The 21,469-nt window shown below is 37.5% G+C and overlaps 1 long non-coding RNA gene across 1 annotated transcript; it reads right to left on the bottom strand.

Moving 5' to 3' along the window:
- Positions 1-3,549: 3,549 nt before the first annotated feature.
- Positions 3,550-19,658, bottom strand: LOC125165202 (uncharacterized). Its single transcript, XR_007152017.1, has 3 exons — positions 19,616-19,658; positions 9,231-9,401; positions 3,550-3,604 (listed from the first exon to the last, which is right to left on the bottom strand). It is a non-coding gene; the product is annotated as an uncharacterized LOC125165202 (long non-coding RNA).
- Between the last annotated feature and the right edge of the window lie 1,811 nt (positions 19,659-21,469).

Raw genomic sequence — 21,469 nt, 5'->3', positions numbered from 1 at the left:
AACTGCATGGGAGGAAAACTCTAGGTTAGGAGGGCATCACTGTATTTACTTACATCTGAAAGTCTGATTATGTATAATACAGCATTTCCAAGCTGATTTTGGATGATGACCATACATAGTGTGAAAAAAAATGCCTTCAAATATTCAAGCGGTGTGGTCATTGTTTCCGAGGGCATTCCAATGAACAATGCTTAGAATGTAAAGGTAAAGATCAAGGCAACATATGCACTGATTTTAGCACATTTAGTGGTTTCTATGTTCACCTCCTCCACTAAAATAAGAAGTTCTGAAAACAAGAGCTGTTTAACTTTTAAAAATATTTTTACCTAGAAATAAATAGCAAACTTCAATTATTTTTCAGTAAAGAAATTGCTCAGTAACATTCTGGCTATCTCAAAAGAAAAAAAAAAAAGAAATAAATGTAGGTTTGTAATGGCCTAAATAGCAGACTTCTCTGAGTGCTGGTAACTGAAGAACATACAGCTGTGAACTTTATACCGTAATTTAAAACAGACTGGAGGATACTATAACTTTCCATAGATAGTCATTTAATTATTTCCAAGGAAATACCATTCTTCTTAAATTTCAAATGCTTAAAATTTTGTAATACAGCATAGTTTTGCAATAAAATGTTCAGAGAAAAGTAATTTCAAAATTTTTTGCCGTCTGGAGAAAAAAGAACAGGACATTTTTAAAGAGCTGAGTTGTAATGGTTACACTTCTTTTGATTACAAGTGAATGAAAATCCAAACCAAACTGGTTTGTACCAAAATAGAATTTATTGCCTCACCTAACCCAGAAGTTCAGGAATAAATCTAGCTTCGGTCAGAGCTTGACCAGACTCAAATGATATCATCAGGACATGGTTTTTCTCTGTGACTCTTGGCTCTGCCTTCTACTTGTTGTAGAAAATTATTGTTCAAATCACAGACAAGGTTGACCTCATGGTTGCAAGCTGGCTGCCACGGCTCCAGGAGCTCACACTTCCAGGTTCCATCATGTAGGGCAGTCTGCTTCTCTGAGAGCTGAAATAAAACACCTGGAGTGAAATCTCAGCAGCTAGGATTGACCACCATGGATCACTGTGACCAGAGAAAAAGGTATACCCACCCATGGGTCTGGTCTTAGATCAAATACACCATTTTCGAACTGGGGAAGAGTTAGTTTTACCCAAAGCAAAGGATGTAACAATAGCAGAGAAGTGGCTCCCCCAGAGCAAAATGGAGGAATCGTGATTGCTTTTGGTTTAATGGTCTCTCTGGGTAAGTTTTAAGCGACACGAAAGTAAGGACCTTACTGAGTTTGCTCACCATTTTATCAGTTACGTACCATTTTATCATTTATTTAGCACACAGTACTGTGTCTGATATAGCAGAAGTGCAGTAAGTATTTACTAATTAGATGAAGATAATAATGGTATGTTCTCATTTCCACTGGGATGAATAAAGATGGGCTATGGTGAGGACTCCATTAGTCTGAAACATTTTACATTCTTCCATCCAGGTACTAACCAGGCCCGACGCTGCTTAGCTCCTGAGATCAGAGGAGATGGGGCTCTGAATGAGTGGTATGGCCATAGACATGAGCACTCTACATTCTTGATGACCCCTCCTTCTTGGGACTCATCCTTCTTTGGTTTTGATGATTCTACCCCATCCTGACTCTGCTTCTGAGAATTTTGCTCCCCTTAGCATCCCCACTTGTAGTTCCCCCCTTGCCATTCCCACGGCCACTGTGGGGGTCTTGATCTTTATCTGTCACTTGTAAAAGGTATAGCCTCCTAATTAGTTTCTCTGCCTCTGTTTCCTCTCCTCTCTTCATCCCATTGCTTTCAGAATAGTTTGCTTAAATTTGATTAAAAAGTAGTTTGAATCTTGTCACTTAACAGTACTCATTTCCTGTTGTCCCAGGTGAAGTTCAAAGTCCTTAGTACTCAAGTAACATCCCTAACCTATTACTGTATTTATTTTCCTTCCCTCTTTGTTCTCAAAAACACTATAACTGCCTTAAGAGGAAGGCTTATGCCTGATTTATTGTCTTATTTGTTACTTATTTTCTCGAACCTATACTGATGGTTTTGTGCATGATAAACACTCAATAACTAAAAGTTAATAAACAAACAAAATAAAAAACATGCACCACATTGAATGTACAATGTTATTTCAGGAATTTCATCTTTTGGGGATAATAAAGACCAAAGATATATCCGGTGAGTATAAGGTTCTTTTTTCCATAGTCCATTGTAGTTGGCTGTGGAGAAACCTTCTACTTCTACTTCTTGGTAGCTTTCGGAGATACCTCCCTACAACTGGCTTTAATAATGCACAATATTTGTACAAAGGAAAGAGGGGAGTAGGTCCACCTTGATTCTGAAGGTGATTTTTCCCTCACTTAATAGCATCTTATCACACATACAGCACAGATTGTGATCTGATATCTTCTAAAAATATCATTGCTGGGCAATTCACTGAAAAAGTAAAACAGTTTGTCAATAAATATAAAATGCTCAACCTGAATAATTATAATAGAAATTCAAATTCGAAGATAATAATGAATTAGTATTTTTCATTTATCCAATTAGTTAAGATCAAAGTTTGTTGCTGGCCAGTTCGAAAAAGATGTGGAGAAGCAATCATTTTCATAAACCTATGGTAGAATAACAGTGTAGCAGTACCCGCTGGAATTTTAAAAATGTATATTCCTTTGACTCATCTATTTCAATTCTAGTAATTTGTTCCACGTATAGTCTGAAATAATTGCACAAAAATATATGCACGGGGATGTTCATTGCATCATTATTTGTAATAATTAAAAAAAAATAACTGGAAGCAATCCTAATGCCTATCAGCTGGGAACTGGAAATTAATTACTATTTAGTCATGCTTAATATTTAGCATCAAATTTAAAAGAATGAAATGGGGATATACAAGTAAGGGTGGCAGTGTGGGTAAATGTAGAAAGATCTTCTATTAAGTGGAGGGGCGCCTGGGTGGCTCAATTATGCATCCAATTTCTGCTCAGGTCATGATTTCATGGTTCACGAGTTCTAGCCCCACTTTGGGCTCTGTGCTGACAGCTCAGAGCCTGGAGCCTGCTTCAGGTTCTGTGTCTTTGTCTCTCAGCCCCTCCTCCTTTCATGCTCTGTCTCCCTCTGCCTCAAAAATAAGTTTAAAAAAACATTAAAAAATTAAAAAAAACCTATTAAGTGGAAAAAAAGTATGCAAAATATTACGCAACATATGATGTAGTTTGTTAAAAAAATTTTTTTTGTAGCAACCCTAGAGAATGAGAGATAGGAATGGAGGCAGGTAGGGGAAGAAATCTTTGCATCTTTCTATGTGAATTTTTGCTACACACAGTCATTACTGTTACAATACAAACTATTTTGTTTTAAAAAAGAAATACATATACACACAAATGTAAAAAAATGAGTTCCAGGGTGCCTGGGTGGTTCAGTCAGTTGATTAAGCGTTCGACTTCGGCTCAGGTCATGATCTCGCGGTCTATAAGTTCGAGCCACATGTCGGCCTTTGCGCTGACAGCTCAGAGCCTGGAGCCTGCTTCAGATTCTGTGTCTCCTCTCTCTGTCTCTCCCCCACTCTCTCTTAAAAATAAATAAAATAAAACATTTTTTAAAATGAGTTCCATAGTATTATACACAGTTCATATTTCATATTCTCTTATACATTAATTTGTTCTGCAGCTATTTATTGAGTGTTTTTATGGTCCAAACACCATGCAAGCTTCTTATTTCCTTTCTTCAAAGCTGTACATGTCGTTGGTATTCAAAGGTGCTTTTCCACACAGGCCCCTGCCCACATTATGGGTACTTTGCTTTTCCTAATCATGTTAAAATACTATCTTAAATGGCCCCCATATTTATGTAGCTACCTGTCAGGATATTTTCTACTCACATGTACAAAAAGCATGTTAATTCAATTGGCCATTTTCAGCTTTGTGCCCCAGGCTTGCGACTTCCCTTTGGTTTGGATGAAGGGCACTTTGTTTTTCTTGAAACATAAAATAATTGAAAACAGATTTCTGAGCATAGGTTAGCTCCATAACCAGCAGCCTGAGAAAGCAGAGCAGTGCTGCCCTCTGACTGAGACACCGCTGCTGATTGTGCTTTGATGGTATGGGAGGCAATTTCCCATCATGCCCTAATAGCCTAAAAAGAAGAGTCACCTGTTTGCATTGGACTTGGGTCTGAGAGTCAAACTCCACTTTTCTTGGCAGTGTAAAGTCAACTATGCCCTCCTGGGGTCTCATCACACATTCCATTATTCATCAAGGGAACACCAGATAGTGCTGACATTTGTGCTCTAACACGCATTTTATTAGGGTAGATCTGCCAGGACTTTTCAAAAATAATTAACTTTTGCGGCACCTGGGTGGTTCAGTCGGTTGAGCGTCCGACTTCAGCTCAGGTCATGATCTCAGGGCTCATGAGCTCAAGTCCCACATCGGGCTCTGTGCCGATAGCTCAGAGCCTGGAGCCTGTTTCAGATTCTGTGTCTCCCTCTCTCTCTGCCCCTCCCCTGCTCACGCTCTGTCTCTCTCTCTCTCTCTTTCTCAAATAAACATCAAAAAATTTTTAAAAAAATAACTTTTCCCTTTAATAAATACGTCTTCACGATGATGTTCATATAATATTGACTGAAAGAGGGATGTAGGCTTTATTCCTTAAAAGACCAGAACACTCAGATTATGAATCAGAATCTAACTTAGTCAAGCAAGAAATTGAAATTTTCCTTACACAGGGTTCAATGTGGGTTTTTTTTTTTTTTTTTTTTTTTTTTTTTTTTTTGCCAGAATGGGGAGGATCCATTGGCACTGAGCCCAGGCCATAGTCTAACGATGGCTCTTGTAAACATGCATACAATGTTGCAAGCACTGTGGCCTTCAACATCATCATATTAACACAAAGGAGGCTTAAACAATAATGAACATTTAATGTTTGTACTTGATATGTTACTATCACCAGGTAACCAGAAAGCATCAGAGAACTACCTTATGCCAAGGGCTCAACCAAAAGGTACCTTCGCAAAACTTTCCCCATTTTCTGACTTTAGACATATCCATGGCTCCTATTTCCTTCTATGAGCCATACACGCATGGGGTAGATCAGTGTAGATGGCTAATGTATGTTCCCAGATTTTGAGGACTATCAACGTTGGCAATACATAATCTAATGAAAAACGGTACAATTTGTGCAAAATTTAAGTGCTATGTTGTAGAATTCTGTGTTGGGTCTTCTTCAGACGCTTGATTCACAGATTTTAAAGCCTACTGCTCATTTCCAGCAGCTTTTGCCATTTTTTAGCTAAGAATGCAAGTGGTTTGCCACTTTGCAAGGATATGCCCTGATCCTTCAGAGTGTTTATATTCAAGTTACCTACGAGGGTATCATTTCAAATACTTTCTCCTGTTCCCCCATAAATACACTTTAATTTTTGTTATGGCATGTGTACTAATTTTGTGCTCAGAAAATATTGCTTACCAACAAAGGAATTATTGAAAATCTTAGCTTCTTTTATTTCTCAGAATAACCTGTTAATTATATAATGCTTAAAATTGAGTGACATCTGTAGAAACACCAGGTTTATGGCATAGCTCTACTCCTATACCTTTGAGCAGCTAGAATTTTTTTTCTGTCCTTTTTGCATAACACATACCCAAAGTGTCTGCTTGTAACAGCTGATTCAACTCCCCTCCCCCAAATCTTAAAGGTCTACGTTACTAAGTCCAAAAATAGGGTGAACCAATATTTTGTATAAAAAGAATGTTCTTTGTTTGCACTGGGTCAATATTTCATCAGTCGGTGAAATATTAAGCAGTTCTAAATATATCATCGTATTCCTCTTGAACTACTGGAATTTCCACTTGCAGAAAATAGAAAATAGGACATATGCATGAAATAAATATGTTCAAATGCAACTTCCACAGTGATGTGAAGAAAAATAATTGAAAGTAAGTTGTATTCATTGGTAGTTTGCTTCTTTGGTTGTGAAGTATGTTAGTCTAAATAAAAGTATCCAAAAATGTGAAGGAATAAGATTACTGACGCCAACTATTACAGGATATATAAATACTTGAGTAAATCCTTATGAGAAGGAAAAATGCTTTCAAATTCTCAGCTTTTCAGAACAGAAAGAGCGTTGATTCTGGCATTGAGTGTAAACCACCTACGTATCATTTTTCATGAGCTACCAAGAGATGAAGCCAAGGGCAAAAATGTACACCGAAATTCCCTGTTGAGAAGATGGAAAAAAAGAGAAGAAACCCCAAAATAATGGAAATATTGTCTGCATATTTAATAATTCTTGACTATGCCAACCGAGAAGTGAGAATTATAAATACTTGGTCATATTCGCTTCTTGTATTTCATTTGTTGTCTATTTTGAAAAACACTAGGCAGCCTGGCCTACATTTCATCCATGTGATTGACAGTGTGGATTTGCCCAAGTTGAGCTCCAGTGAAATTAAGTTGTTGTTGTCGTTGTTGTTATTGTTGTTTTTATCTGCAGATTTTATTCCTCTGAACCGTATCATTAGAGAAAACAGGAAAAGGTTAATGCCAAATCTCACCATTTTTGTTCGTGAATATATATCTCTTTTAATTCCAAGTCCATATTCTAACTAGAAAATAATATAATGTTGTTACTATGTTAGTACAAATGGCGAAGTTAGATTTTTTTTTAATGTTTATTTTTGAGACAGAGAGAGACAGAGTGTGAGCAGAGGAGGGGCAGAGAGAGAGAGGGAGACACAGAATCCGAAGCAGGCTCCATTCTCTGAGCTGTCAGCACAGAGCCTGATGCAGGGCTTGAACCCATGGACTGTGAGATCATGACCTGCCTGAAGTTGGACACTTAACAGACTGAGCCACCCAGGAGCCCCCACCCCTTTATTTTCTTTTTTAAGAGAGAGAGAGAGAGAGAGAGAGAGAGAGAGAGAGAGAGAAAGAGTGTGAGCAGAGGAGGGGCAGAGGGAGAGAGAGAATCTTAAGCAGGTACCACACCCAGCATGGAGCTTGAACTCATGACCCTTATCAAGAGCTGTAATCAAGAGTTGTACGCTTAACTGACTGAGCCACTCAGGTGCCCCCAAAATTAGATCTTTTAAATAAAACAAGAGGGGGGCACCTGGGTGGCTCAGTTGGTTAAGTGTCCAACTTCGGCTCAGGTCATGATCTCATGGTCCGTGAGTTCGAGCCCCACGTCAGGCTCTGTGCTCATAGCTCAGAGCCTGGAGCCTGCTTCAGATTCTGTGTCTCCTTCTCTCTCTGACCCTCCCCCATTCATGCTCTGTTTCTCTGTCTCAAAAATAAATAAACATTAAAAAAAATTTAAAAAAATAAAACAAGAGGAAGACTTTTTATATTTTTATCCAAATATGTAGTTGATTGAGGGGTTCCTGGGTTGTTCAGTCGGTTCAGTGTCTGACTCTTGATTTTGGCTCAGGTCATGATCTCAGGGTGGGGCTCTGTGCAAAGTGGGGAGCCTGCTTAAGATTCTCTGTTTCTCGCTGCCCCTCTCCCCCACTTGCACTCTTTCTCTCTCTCTAAAAAAACAAACAAAAAAAATTATTAAAAAAAAAAAGATGTAGTTGACTGACTCCTGTGAACTACTTGTTTCTCTTTTTTGTTGTTGTTGTTTTTTTAATTTATATATTTTAAGAGAGAGGGAGAAAAAGAGAGAGAGAGAGAGAGAGAGAGAGAGAGGGAGAATGAGTGGGGGAGGAGCAGAGAGAGAATCCCAAGCAGGCTCTGAGCTCCACACCGAGCTGGACTGGGGGCTCGATCTCACAGATTGTGAGATCATGACATGCACCAAAATCAAGAGTGGGATGCTTAACCCACCAAGCCACCCCGGTGCCCCTGACTACTCATTTCTAAGAAATACTGATCTCATTCCTTGTAGAACATTTTATAAGTACTTCAATCTAACCAAATCTTTAGGTAGCATTTATTCAGGTGTCATATGTAGTTTATAGACACTGCCTTTGCAAGAAGTTCTCATCAATTTCCAGAAGAGTGTTTTATTACATAGGCATGCAATACTAAGAAAACTATGTTAAATCCATCCTATGCAGTTATTATTCAGTAACTGTGCTTATGCAGTTATTGAAAGTTTGTTTAAAAATAATTTTTAATATTATGAAGTAATGCTTTTTGCAAGAAATGATGCTTTTGTCAAACAAAAAGAAATATAAATCATTTTAAATGTAGTATTAACTTATGTACAAAATGTATGAAAAATAAAGACAGAAAGGAAATATTTCACAATATGAATATTGGTTGCTATGCCTGTGGAACTATGACGATTTCTTTTTTCTTTTCATCCACACATCCTCAAACTTTCTCCTCTTCCTCTCTTTTTTAGTGAGGAGTTTCTTAGTGAGGTAGAGAATAATCCCTTTGTGACCTAACCCTGACCTCCCTCCTCAGCCTCATCCTTCTCTCCCCATATTTTGCTGTATACTATAGAATGTATACATTATGCAATCTCAATCTTTAAGGGTTTGCTCAGGCTAATATGTCCTGAATAAAGTTTATTCTTAGTGTAACTTATAACTATGGTAGCTCTTCCTTCCTGGAGCATTCTTATCGGGACTAAGTCAACTAAGTATCTCTCCCATAACTCCAGGTGCTTCTCAGTTAGCCTGTATTATATAATACTGAGTTAATTTACTTAGAAATTTGTTTCCTCCACTAGATTACAAGCTTTTGGAAACAGAGGTTGTGAGTAATTCATAATTCATTCACACTGATGCTTAGCATGGATCTGAGGTAGAGCAGGCATGCAATAAATGTCTGAGGAATCAACTTATAGTCACCTAAAATTAACTGTAGACTCAATGTCTTGCTTCAGAACAATAATGCTCAAGTATATTAGGAAAAGGCAAATAGATGTTGAATACTGCAACTGGCCAGCGTTGTCACTTACTTGGTATGATTACTAATATTTCAAGAAACTAGTTAAACTTTTGATGTTTTGCCTCTCATTCTATTCTAGAGAACTCGTATACTAAAGTTCCTTAGATGTATGAGGGCAAAGGAGACATGTTCTTCTCTAAAGCTGCATAATAAAAAAGTAGGCAACAATACTATTTCACAAATTAGGTGGGCACAAGGTCAAACATTGTCTCAGTTCTACATAGTTTTTGTGGCTTGGAAACTTCTGTTAGAGGCATCGTATTTTTCCTAACACTTACCTAAAAGGACATACCTAAGGTTTGGAAATCAGTAGAGAACATCCATTCCTGAGAAATTTCCAATTCTTTGTGGTTCTGGTCAAGATGGTCAAAAGCACTGTGCCGTGTATCCTCTTGGTCTGGTCCCAGGCTGAGCAGAAGAAGATCCCTGAGATCCAGGTTCAGATACTGATTAACCACAGCCTCTGGGAAAAGCAAATAAATGCCTGGGTTTCACTTTCCATCTCTGTGACGTGTCAACATCAATTCTGCTCAGCGGAGAAGAGGTTGTCTATCCCACAGAGTGAGGCCAGACTGCCACTTTCACCATCCATTTCAGTCTCAACACCTCCCTGGCAGAAACACCGACCAGAAAAGCTCTACCTTTTAGCATGGATTATTAGTTCTTTAAGATCCTTGTCAGAAATTAAGCCTATCATTTCCGTTTTTTTTAAGCATGAGCAATATTCGCGGGACGGGTTCTGCTTCTGTTTTATCTAGCCTCTGCTGACCATCTATACTCTGAAAGTTACCAAGACCTGTAACTTCACTTCTTTCATCTTTTCAGGAGCAATTTTTATAGCTTTTTTTCCCCTTTCCTCGTAAGCCAAATATTAGATGCCTGTTGCTCACACATATTATTTAAATAAAGACACAAATTGCATTTAATATTACCAATTGGAAAAGTGTCTTTGAAAGGTAGTGAAAGCATTTGGATAGTTCTCAAAGAATTAGGTTAAATGTAATAATTTTTTCTTGGCCCCAAACTGTATTATTTCATGATCAAACATTATTTGTCAGAAATAAGAATCTAATACAAATATTTTAAATGCATTTCACTCACTGCAATATTATTTAGGATTACGAGAACAAGATGAATGTATTTTGCAGTCATTTTTTATTTTATATTTTTATATTTTATACGTTAAAGTAAGCCAAATTTTAGAGGCATGTGAGATTATAAGAAAAATGTTGCCATGATTATCTGTGTGAGGAAAATATTAAAATGGAAAATATCAGTTATGATAAGTCTTGCATATTTTATGGAGATAAATATGAAAAATAAAGGAATTTATCCTAAATAATATAATCCACTCCCTTGGATCAACTATCACTGTCATATGCTGAGTACTTTCAGTCAGTACATAGTCATAACCAGCTATACTGGTCAGACTTTGCCATTTGGAGAACATATCACCTATCCAACAATTCCTGATTAGACAAATTCTTAGAAACTTTAGAAGAGAACTATGGTAAAATAAAGCTGGTAGCCAAATGTATTTAAAATTATGTAACTTGGGGCGCCTGAGTGGCTTAATGGTTAAGCATCCGACTTTGACTCAGGTCATGATCTTCCAGTTCATGAGTTTAAGCCCCACGTCGGGCTCTGTGCTGACAGCTCAGGGCTTGGATTCTGCTTCGGATTCTGTGTCTCCCTCTCCCTCTGTTCCTCCCCCACTCACACTCTGTCTCACTGTCTCTCTATCAAAAACAAATAAAGAATAAAAAAAATTTAATAAAAAATAATAAAAAATAAATACAATTATGTAACTTAACTCCTGATGATTTTAGAAAATTAAGAAGCCAAAATGTCTTATGAAAATATATTATGGAGTCAACCTATTCAAAATAGTAGCATGGAAAAGCTACTTAGAAGAATGCAGTTTTTGTCCTTAAAATTGAAACACCCTAACTGTAGATGTATGAAATGTATCATGCTATGAGGCTCAAAAAAACTCAGATCAAATTCACAGTGGGGGGTGGGGGTCTGGCTTGCTAGGGGCCAATCTTTTCTCCTTATTTAGAAAAATGAGTTATGGAGTTTTTGTAAGGTTGGGTTGTGTGCAGTTGCTGGAGGGAAAATTCAAGAACTAGAAGGATAGAAAAGGAGATGACATCACATGGTCTGCATTACATAGTGAATAGATGGGTGGGAAAAATCAGAAAAGACATTATATGGCCCCTTCGATCAGGAGTCAGCAACCTTCCCTGTACAGGGTCAGACAGTAAATATCTTTGGTTTTATGGACCATTACAGTTTCTGTTGTAACCACTCAACTCTGTTATGTAGCATAGACAATGTGCAAATCAATAAGCATGACTTTATTCTAATATAACTTTATTTATGGGCACTGAAATTTTATTTTTGTGTGCCATGAATTATTCTTCTCTTGACTTGCTTTCAACTATTTAAAAACATAAAATCATCGTCAGTTGGTGGACCATGCAAAAACAGGCCATAAGCCAGTTTTGGCGTGTAGGCCGTGGTTGCCTTAGATGAATGGATGGTTTTTTGCCTGGATGGAAAAAGAAGACTTGGAACCAGAGTTGTTGCCTGGGGAGCATCCACATGCCACATCTCAATGCTTGTGGTGAACACAACCAGGGCAGATCACACCCAGTTTTGTTTTGACCAGCACTCAAGGACACTGTGGGTACAGGATAGTGGCAAGCAGCGAAAAAACAACTCTTTTGAACTATAAAGACTGGTTTGGTTTGTAGCTCTTCATAGTCAATGTGTGTCTTCTCCAAAAGCCTGGAAACTTAGGGAAAGAAAGGGTTCTGTCAATCACATTCCCTGCTCTAGCTAGTGTTCATCCCCATGCCTGGCACATAGCAACAATCCTTACATATTAGATGAACTGAACTGAATAGAGATTTCAAAGGGACCCTAGGAGGGTCCAGTCTATTCCAAATGAATCAATTCTGTTGCCTTATGATAAGGATTCTGATGTGGAAAGAAAAAAATAAAATAATATAAAGTAAGAGCTACGGCAGAAACTTCTACTTACTTATTTCACTAGCGAAAATGTCACATGACAGCTTTGAGTGACTTTGACAGCTAAGAAGGCAATAATACGTTATGTAAATACAGCTCTACGTATTTTTAACAGAACTTCATACAGTTGCTGAGTCTATATAAAGTTTTCTGCAAACTTTAGCTGATATATAAAGAACACCACCAGAACGAGGCCTAATGAAATGTGTCTGCTTCAGCTGGAGCACAGAAGCTCAGCCCGTTCTCTGCCCCTGAATCAAATCAGGAGCAGATGGTAATTGGGACCAGATGAAATTTCAAAGGGGAAAGATGCAGGACATTCCAAAGTGCACACTAAACTTTTTTCCACAAAGACTAATGTTAATAATACAGACATCGTATTCACTGAACTTACACACACTGCAACTGAATTACCTCGAAAGTGAAGCAATTCATTTTTACAGATTGACATCATTAAGTATTTGGGGAAAAATTAATAGCAATCGGTAACTTCATAGGTCTTTTTTTGTTGTGTTTTCACATGTTTCATTTTACAAAACCACTCCTTGTAAAAGGAATAGTCCTTTTATATTTTGCTTTTCTTTACTCACAGCAATCCTTCAGTTTCAGGAAAAATGGACTAAGCCAGCAAAACAAAACAAAACAAACAAAAAAACTTTCTGAAAAGTATAAACAGTAAAGCTGACTTAAAAATTTCTGTCATATATTCTATTTTTCCTGCTATATAATCCCAATACATTCTTTAAACAAATAAAAACTCGGATTTTTAAGTGATAATGCTCTCAACTTTAGTACAATCCTGAAACAGACTTTTTGAACTTCAGAACAGCAGTGTTTGACAGCTATTTATCAGATGACAGCAGCCAGATGGAAAGGTATTCTTCCCTATTTATCCCCTATGGTGCCCGTGCATATTACTCTAGTGGTGGCTCTCACCACCAGCCATCAGCCATGCCAAGGAGATCATGTCTGCTGCAGATTAATCACATTGAGTGGAAATCACTGAAGATTACTACTTGGGATGTTAGACTAGCAGGAAAACCAAGTCCTGAGTGTGAAATAGTCCTTGTAATGATGTAGGGGACAGGTTAGTTAGATAAAAGAGAATGCCAGGGTCACTGTCCTCCTCAAGAATCTTTGGGTGCTACAGTTAATACAGTGACCCAGCCAACTGGATTACCTATTTCTCAGGACACACACCTTCTGCTTTCTTGTCTTTGGGCTTTTGTTCATGTCATCCTATTGTCTATTCCCTGAAACTGATGACTCCTTATCTTCAGGACCTCAGAACCCAAGTCTGTGGTATCTCTCTCTTCCACAGTAGTCCAACAGAAGTTATCGTTTTAACACAGAGGTTACAAACTTAGCTGCATACAGAGGCCAAGATCATGATGAATGAGATAGGCTGGATGTAACAAGGTGTCCCCTTACATGGAGCCTCACTGTTGCACAAATGTGTTTCATCTAAATAGAGGTGATTCCTTTCTGACCCACTCGTGCGTGCCACATGGGAATGTGGGCCCAATGTTGCCATGAGTTCTGATTTTTAAAAGAATTTTGTGATGTCAGTGTGAAAATTTCTAATTTGTAAGTGTTGGCCCTTATAAATATAAATTATCAAATATGTGTATTGTACATTATTGGCCTGAGAGCAATCAGATTGGAATCTCTTCTTAGCCAATCATTTGATAAATTCATTTATATGTGGTACTTAAAGTGTTTTACATTCACTATATGAGCATCATAGGTTTTACTTAAATGGGCCATGATTTTATAACACTTACTTTTTCTTCCTTATACAAATAGAACACAGATTCCTTTATATTGAGACTATATGATGTACATTTTACTTCATGTACATTTTACATGTACATTATGTTGAGACTATATCATGTAATTTATACATACAAGTGTTTAATAAGTGGTAATTTGGTTGATAAGCTAATTAAAATTTTAAAAGAAAGTGAAAATTAAGTTATCATAGTAAGGTATAAAGGGGTAAAATCAAAATGGAATAATAGGAAATTTTCAATAAAAATATGTCTTAAGAAATATTATTTAGCTACAAAAAAAGAATGAAATCTTTCCATTTTCAACAACATGGATAGAGCTACAGAGTATACTGCTAAGCAGTCAGAGAAAGATAAATATCATATGATCTTATATGTAGAATTTAAGAAACAAAACAAAAGAACAAAGGAAAAAAAAAAGAGACAAACCAAGAAACGGACTCTCAACTATAAAGAAAAAACTAATGATTACCAGAGAGGAGGTAGGTGGAGGGATGGGAGAAATAAGGGGCAAGGAAATAGGGATTAAAGAGTATGCTTATTATGACGAAAAAAATTAAATAGAGCACCTGAGGGCTCAGTCAGTTGAACATCTGACTCTCGATATCTGTTCAGGTCGTGATCCCAGGGTCAAGGGATCTAGCACCATGTCAGGCTCCGTACTGAGCGTGGAGCCTGCTTGAAGTTCTCTCTCTCTCTCTGTCTCTCTCTCTCTCTCTGCCCCTTCCCCACTTGTGCTTTTTTTCCCTCTCTCTCTCAAATAAATAAATAATAAAATGGAAAAAATGAAGATACAAATATTCATAAGGTTGACATTAATGATATAACATGCATTGTAGGCTATTTAAAATATTACAATTGTTCATAAAACTTCAGAGATTTTAATTATTAATACAGATTTTATTTCTGTCTACATTAATGAAACTACAGAAGATTAATATGACATACAGATGAAAGAGACACAGGAGGCCCATGGAAGTCAGAGTTGAGAATGTGAATGAATTTCTTACCTAGTTAAGAATACCTCAGGAACTTGGACAAAATGGGAAGAGTAAAGGCATGGAAAAGAGAAGGTCTAACCATCTGCTATGCACTTATTTCAATGGAGCAAATCTAGAAAAATTATTAAAGTAACCATTGCTTGATAAGCACCATGTTTACCACAAATGATTTGTCTATAAAGCTTGAACAATTATCATCTTACTAAATATCATCTGCTTAACTCTTTAGGAGCTAATTACTCACAGAACTTTGCTTTTAGCAAGATAATGCAAAAAGAGTAAAATACCCTACAAATGCATTCAGATACTTTAATTGACTCCATATTGTCAGAATCTAGAAATCTGATTATTTTTAAGTAATGAAAGTTAAAAGAATTCTTACTAAAAGGTTTAACCATGGTCATGGTTCCCAAAAGTTTTCTTACACAATTGCACATTTCTCCAAAAATAAACAAACAAGGGGCACCTGGGTGGCTCAGTTGGTTAAGCAGACGACTCTTAGTTTTGGCTCAGGTCATGATCTTGCAGCTCCTGAGTTCCTGAGTAGGGTTCTGCGCTGACAGCACTCTCTGCCCCTCCCCCAATCATGTGCACATGTGCGCTTTCTCCCTCTCTCTCTTTCTCTAAAAATAAATAAATAAATTTAAAAACAAACAAACAAAAAGTAGTTCTGGCTTTTTGAGCGAGCACACAATATTGGGTAAAATAACTTTTTCTGTCACTATTAAATAGTCTGTTCTTCTTAGGCTTAATAATAAACAAAGTATTAATCAGAAAAATATATATATATCCTAAGAGAAACACTAGCCCAAAAGAAGCATTTGCTACAAGGCTCAGATGAGATGTGGGATCTGAAAAATCTTTGTAAATTGCAGAGAACTATATAGATGTTAACTGTGTTATTGTGCAAAAAATACACAGAAACCTTTGTACTTCTATAACAACATAAACAATGACAATTTTATTTGCTCACCCATTAATGGTTGATACTTGTGTCTACTTCGGATGTATTGTTGGTAGTTTGACACAAAAAAGAAATATCTGAATAAAGTCATTTTCAATTCTTCAGGATTTCTTTCCTCTGTATCAATTTCCTTTCAAAACAAGCCTGTGTTTTGGATTTCAGGAAGCCCATAAGTTTGAGCAGGACAAAGAGAAATAATGTGAGAAGAAATAAACTAGGAAATTCCAAGGCAGAGCTTTTTACTTCTCTTTGTTTACTCTGGTAGCATAGCTCCCTTGAGACAGAAGTTTTTAAATGAAATCTGTTTCCAGATGAATAACTTCTTAAGAAAAAGAAATAATTAAAGTTGTTTGAATGAAAATCAAAGTTTTATACTATTACAACGATGGGAAAGATATAGAAATGCGCCTTTTCTTTATATCTTATAAGGTTTTATATACACTCATTTGAAAAAGAAAACAGTGAAAATAAAATGTTATTATGTTTATATCAAAAAGCAACAATTCTTTCTGACCTCCTTGAGATGGTCAAAGAGGGATGTCAAAGAGGGAGTTCTGTTTGCGTGAAAGGTAGGTCATTTATAAAATCACTTTCCAGTACATGTTACAATTTAGAGGACATCATTATGCTCTAATTGTTTCCCTTTCTCCCCAACAAGGGGCCTTTTAATGTCTGAAAGGGTTACATTTGGAGTGACCTGAGGTTAACTCAAGCCTCTCTTTTCACATTTCTACTTGGGTTCCAAATGATGGGCTTGCCTCTGTCCTTGGCATCCAAGCAAGCCAAATCCTGACTGCCAAGTCTAAGTGAGAAATGGTGAGCAGATTAAAAGGAAAGTGGCATGAAACCCTCCCATCAGGAACCAAGAGTAGAGTCAACGGTGAAACAAAGTGTCACTGGGAGCAGGTCTGGTTGGCCAAGAAGGGACTGAGAGACTCAGGGTCTCTTTGCTCTGTGGTCAGTCATGGGCCTTCCTCTGTGAGTCTCTCTCTCTCTCTTGCATTTTTCAGTTGATTTGAGATGTGAAAAATATTTATGAAAACCAATGGTGTTTGGGGTCAATATTTTGCTTTCGATACACAAGCTTATTCAACTGTCTGGGTTACTTGCAGTTTGTGTGTGAAAGAAAGAGGTTAAGAAAAGAAAAATTTTAATTCAAGAATACATTTGAGAAGGAAGGAACTTTTCAGTTACAGATTCTTCCGACGAAGCCTAGCGTAATTGAAGACCATTTTTGAAGTTTATTAGCTTGCTGGTGACATTGATGAGATGCCAGTATCCAAGGAATATATTTGTTGTAACTTTCGGAATGTGAGGAATTTGGGTCAACTATACTTTCTATAACTAATCATCTTTCCTGGAAGCTTCCACTCTGGTCCTCCGGCTCTCACCTTAGCTGCCTTCAGCATCTTGCACTGGGAGCCCATGGAAACTTCTAAAGGCCAGAAAAAAAGTGAGCAAGGGATGGGCACATGTGGAGTATTCTAGACAGAAGCAGCTAACAGAATAAGAGGATTTTTAACAACCCCAGTGATACCTCTTTTCAAATCATCCCAAATGTTAATCTTTATATAAAACAAATATAAAGCTTTGACCCTGTTTTCTTACTGGAAAGTCATCAACTGACAGCATAACAGAGTCCAAAACGGAACCTCTAGGTTCTGCTTTAATACATTTTTATGTTCAATAAATTTTCATTGTATTGACCAACTATTTATAAATTAAATAAGCTTTTTGAGCCTAAATATACTCATTAGTAAAATAGGAAGAAGGGAAAGTTGGCATATTTCCCATCTATATGATGCCTTCTGAATTCTTTGTGTCAAAATAGCTTCACTAAGCAATTTAGGATACTAAATTGGCCTAAACAAATGAGGCCAGCTCTAATATTATTCAGACAAAATATACATCCTAAGGCCAGAAAAAATCATGGTCATAATGATTTTTATTTATTTATTTTATTTAATTTTTTTTAATATATGAAATTTATTGTCAAATTGGTTTCCATACAATACCCAGTGCTCATCCCAAAAGATGCCCTCCTTCAATGACCATCACCTCCCCTCCCCTCCCTCCCACCCCCCATCAACCCTCAGTTTGTTCTCAGTTTTTAAGAGTCTCTTATGCTTTGGCTGTCTCCCACTCTAACCTCTTTTTTTTTCCTTCCCCTCTCCCATGGGTTCCTGTTAAGTTTCTCAGGATCCACATAAGAGTGAAAACATGTGGTATCTGTCTTTCTCTGTATGGCTTATTTCACTTAGCATAACACTCTCCAGTTCCATCCACATTGCTACAAAAGGCCATATTTCATTCCTTCTCATTGCCACGTAGTTCTCCATTGTGTATATAAACCACAATTTCTTTATCCACTCATCAGTTGATGGACATTTAGGCTTTTTCCACAATTTGGCTATTGTTGAGAGTGCTGCTATAAACACTGGGGTACAAGTGCCCCTATGCATAATGAAAAAGAGAAGCCCATTTTATTTTTAAAAATTTTTAATGTTTATTTTTGAGAGAGAGAGACACAGCACAAGCAGGGTAGGGACAGAGAGAGAGGGAGACAGGCTCCAGGCTATGAACTGTCAGCACAAAGCCTATAAGGGGCTCGAACTCACAAACCTTGAGATTGTGACATGAGCCAATGTCCAATGCTTAGCTGACTGAGCCACCCAGGGACCCCGAGAAGAAGCTCAGATAAGATGTTTAGTGCATGATCCTTTGAGGTTCTAAGATTTGAAGCACTAAACACACAAAGTCTCCAACCTATGCTTCTTTTATTCAAATGAACTTAATGGAGTACTTATTGAGACCAACAGAATAAACTTAATTTGCACAAACTATAGGAAGCCCCAGAGACTGGAGGGTAGCAACTACTCAATGTACACCCAATGTCTGTTGTTTAATGTGTCTTAGAGACACCCTCTCAGATAGCAGCTTGCAGAACAGCGTCCTGTGAATCATCAGGAGCCATCCGCCCCTCTTTTAACAAACCTGGGTCAGAGTCAAAGTGACCATTTGGAATCACAGTTTTATTCCATGATCTCACTCTCATACAGCCCTATTTTTACTTAGTTGTTTAGTTCTACTTTTTTTTTCTTTTATATTTCAAACACCCGACTTTTAAATCAATTTTTAATGTTGAAGGTTTTTAACAAGGGTCATAAATTTAAAGGCCTTCATTGCATGTGTACCATATTCATAGGATTTCTCAAGGTCTATTTCTCTTCCATTGTCTTTGTTATCTGCTAGGATTTAGTTGGCCTTCCTATCTTGTAGATTTCATAGATATAAAGTAAGGAATGCATGCTGGGCTGCCCAGAGCTATAACTTTTCCACGTAGTCAACAGCAATAACTCAAAATACAAACTAAATAATCTCTTTTTAAAAAGTGAAGTATAATTGACACACAGCTTACATTAGTTTCAGGTGTACAACAAAGTGATTCAACGACTCTGTAAGTTATGCTGTGCTCACCACAAGTGGAGCTATTGTCACCATACAATGCTGTTCGAACACATTGACTATATTCCCTATGCTGTACCTTTCATCCCATGGCTTATGCATTCCGTACCTGGAAGCCTATACCTCACCCTCCCCTTCAACCATTTTGCCCATCTCCCCCACCGCCCTCCTCTCTGGCTGCCACCAGTTGTTCTCTGCATCGAAGGGTCCGTTTCTGCTTTTTTTGGTTGATAAGTTTTTTTAGATTCCACACATAAGTGAAATCATGGTATTTGTCTTTCTCTGTCTGACTTAGCATCATATCCTCTAGATACATCCATGTTGTCAGAAATGGCAAGATCTTATTCGTTTATGTCTGAGTAATATTACACTGCATATATTCTACATATGTATATTATATATACATATATAATATACATACCACATCTTCTTTATCCATTCATCCATCAGTGGATACTTGGGTTGCTTCCACATCTTAGCTATTGTGAATAATGCTGCAACAAACATAGAGGAACATAGATCTTCTCAAATCAGTGTTTTTGTTTTCTTTGGGTAAATACCCAATAATGCAATTACTAGATCATATGGTATTTCTATTTGTAAGTTTTTGAGGAATCTCCATAGTGTTTCCCCCAGTAGTGAAATAAACTAAAATAATCTTTTTTCAGTTTTTTGATGTTAGGAAGTAATTAAGACAAAAAGAATATTTTCTCAAAATAATCTTGATTTCAAAAATTTCTACTGGACGGGGCGCCTGGGTGGCGCAGTCGGTTAGGCGTCCGACTTCAGCCAGGTCACGATCTCGCGGTCCGGGAGTTTGAGCCCCGCGTCAGGCTCTGGGCTGATGGCTCAGAGCCTGGAGCCTGTTTCCGATTCTGTGTCTCCCTCTCTGTCTCTGTCCCTCCCCCGTTCATGCTCTGTCTCTCTGTCCCAAAAATAAATAAACGTTGAAAAAAAAAAAATTAAAAGAAAAAAAAATTTCTACTGAACAAACACTCTCAATGTGTCATTCAAGCATGAACCTAACAGAGGATTTAGTTAGTTGGAAACCTTGGACTGGTTAAAACTGGTTTTAAAACCTGTTTAAAACCATGTTTGCCAGCTAAGATTCATAAACCTCTAGGGGATACGCAGCCGTCTGTGGGAGGAATGAATACTCAAAATAGTAAGGGAATCAATTTTCAAGTCCTCCCCTTAGGCAGTCTTCCCTAAAACTCACTTGCCCCTGAAATATCTTGGTTGAAAGCATTCAGGCAGGGCTGGCTTTATGGGCGTGTGTAATCCATGCAGGAGCACAGGGCCCTGCCCTGGGTTTAGTGTTCTGCTATGATGACCTTAAAATTCTTAATCATTTTTTTAAGAAGGGCCCTGCATTTTTTATTTTGTGGTGGACCCCACAAATTCTGTAGCTCATCTCACATTCTGTCACCACCCTTGCTCTGTTTTCTGGCCACTCCTTTTCCCAAAGCATTTCTTCCACTTTAGAAAAGCTGTACCTTCACTTACCAGTCTTACTATTACATTGTCCTGGAGAAGGGAGGACGTGGAGGATTTAAGAACCATCTGGCAGCAAATAAAGGGACAATTAGAAATATCGATGAAAGTCTTGGTAGGACCTCCTGTTCTTCTCTGCTTCTATATATCTCCTTAGGATTAAATTTGGTGTTAAAAATTTGGGATCTTGTCATTTGTGTAAATGTTCTGACTGCTAGAGTAATGAGAATTCTTATTCTTGCCCTCACTGATTTCATCCTTCGATTGCCTCCAAAAAATGCAGTGCTCTGGAGGGAGGGTCTCATGTGGGCAAAGCCAAGCAAACAGTAAGAAACGCTGAAGGTGGCAGCACCCAATTCCATCTAGGTCACCAGTCTTAGGCAAGGCTATGAGCCTTTTCCATCCTCCCCACCCCCCCTCCATTTACCTGCCCACACCCAACCTTCTTACCCAGCTGTTCTGGAATTCAAATTCACAATTAAGATACTTGCCTTGAGGTTGAAAACTAACACAATTATTTAAAAGGAAAGATAAAAGTAGACATTTTCAGACAGAAGTTAACTCAAATTTAGTTGATTGGTTGATAACTGGGACTGGTTTGGAAAATTAGATTTTTTTAAATAAACTTTTTTTTTTAGAATAGTTTTAGATCTACAGAAAACTGGAAGAGAATTCCAATAGACTCCTCATGCGTTTCCTATTATTAATATTTCATATTAACATCTTACATTAATTAGTATGCTACATTTGTTATAATTAAGAATGAATATTGATACATTCT

Source organism: Prionailurus viverrinus, chromosome B2 (genome assembly GCF_022837055.1).
Source record: "Prionailurus viverrinus isolate Anna chromosome B2, UM_Priviv_1.0, whole genome shotgun sequence".
Taxonomy (NCBI): domain Eukaryota; kingdom Metazoa; phylum Chordata; class Mammalia; order Carnivora; family Felidae; genus Prionailurus; species Prionailurus viverrinus.
Note: the sequence above shows the minus strand (reverse complement) of the source record. Positions and strands in the feature narration are given on the sequence as shown.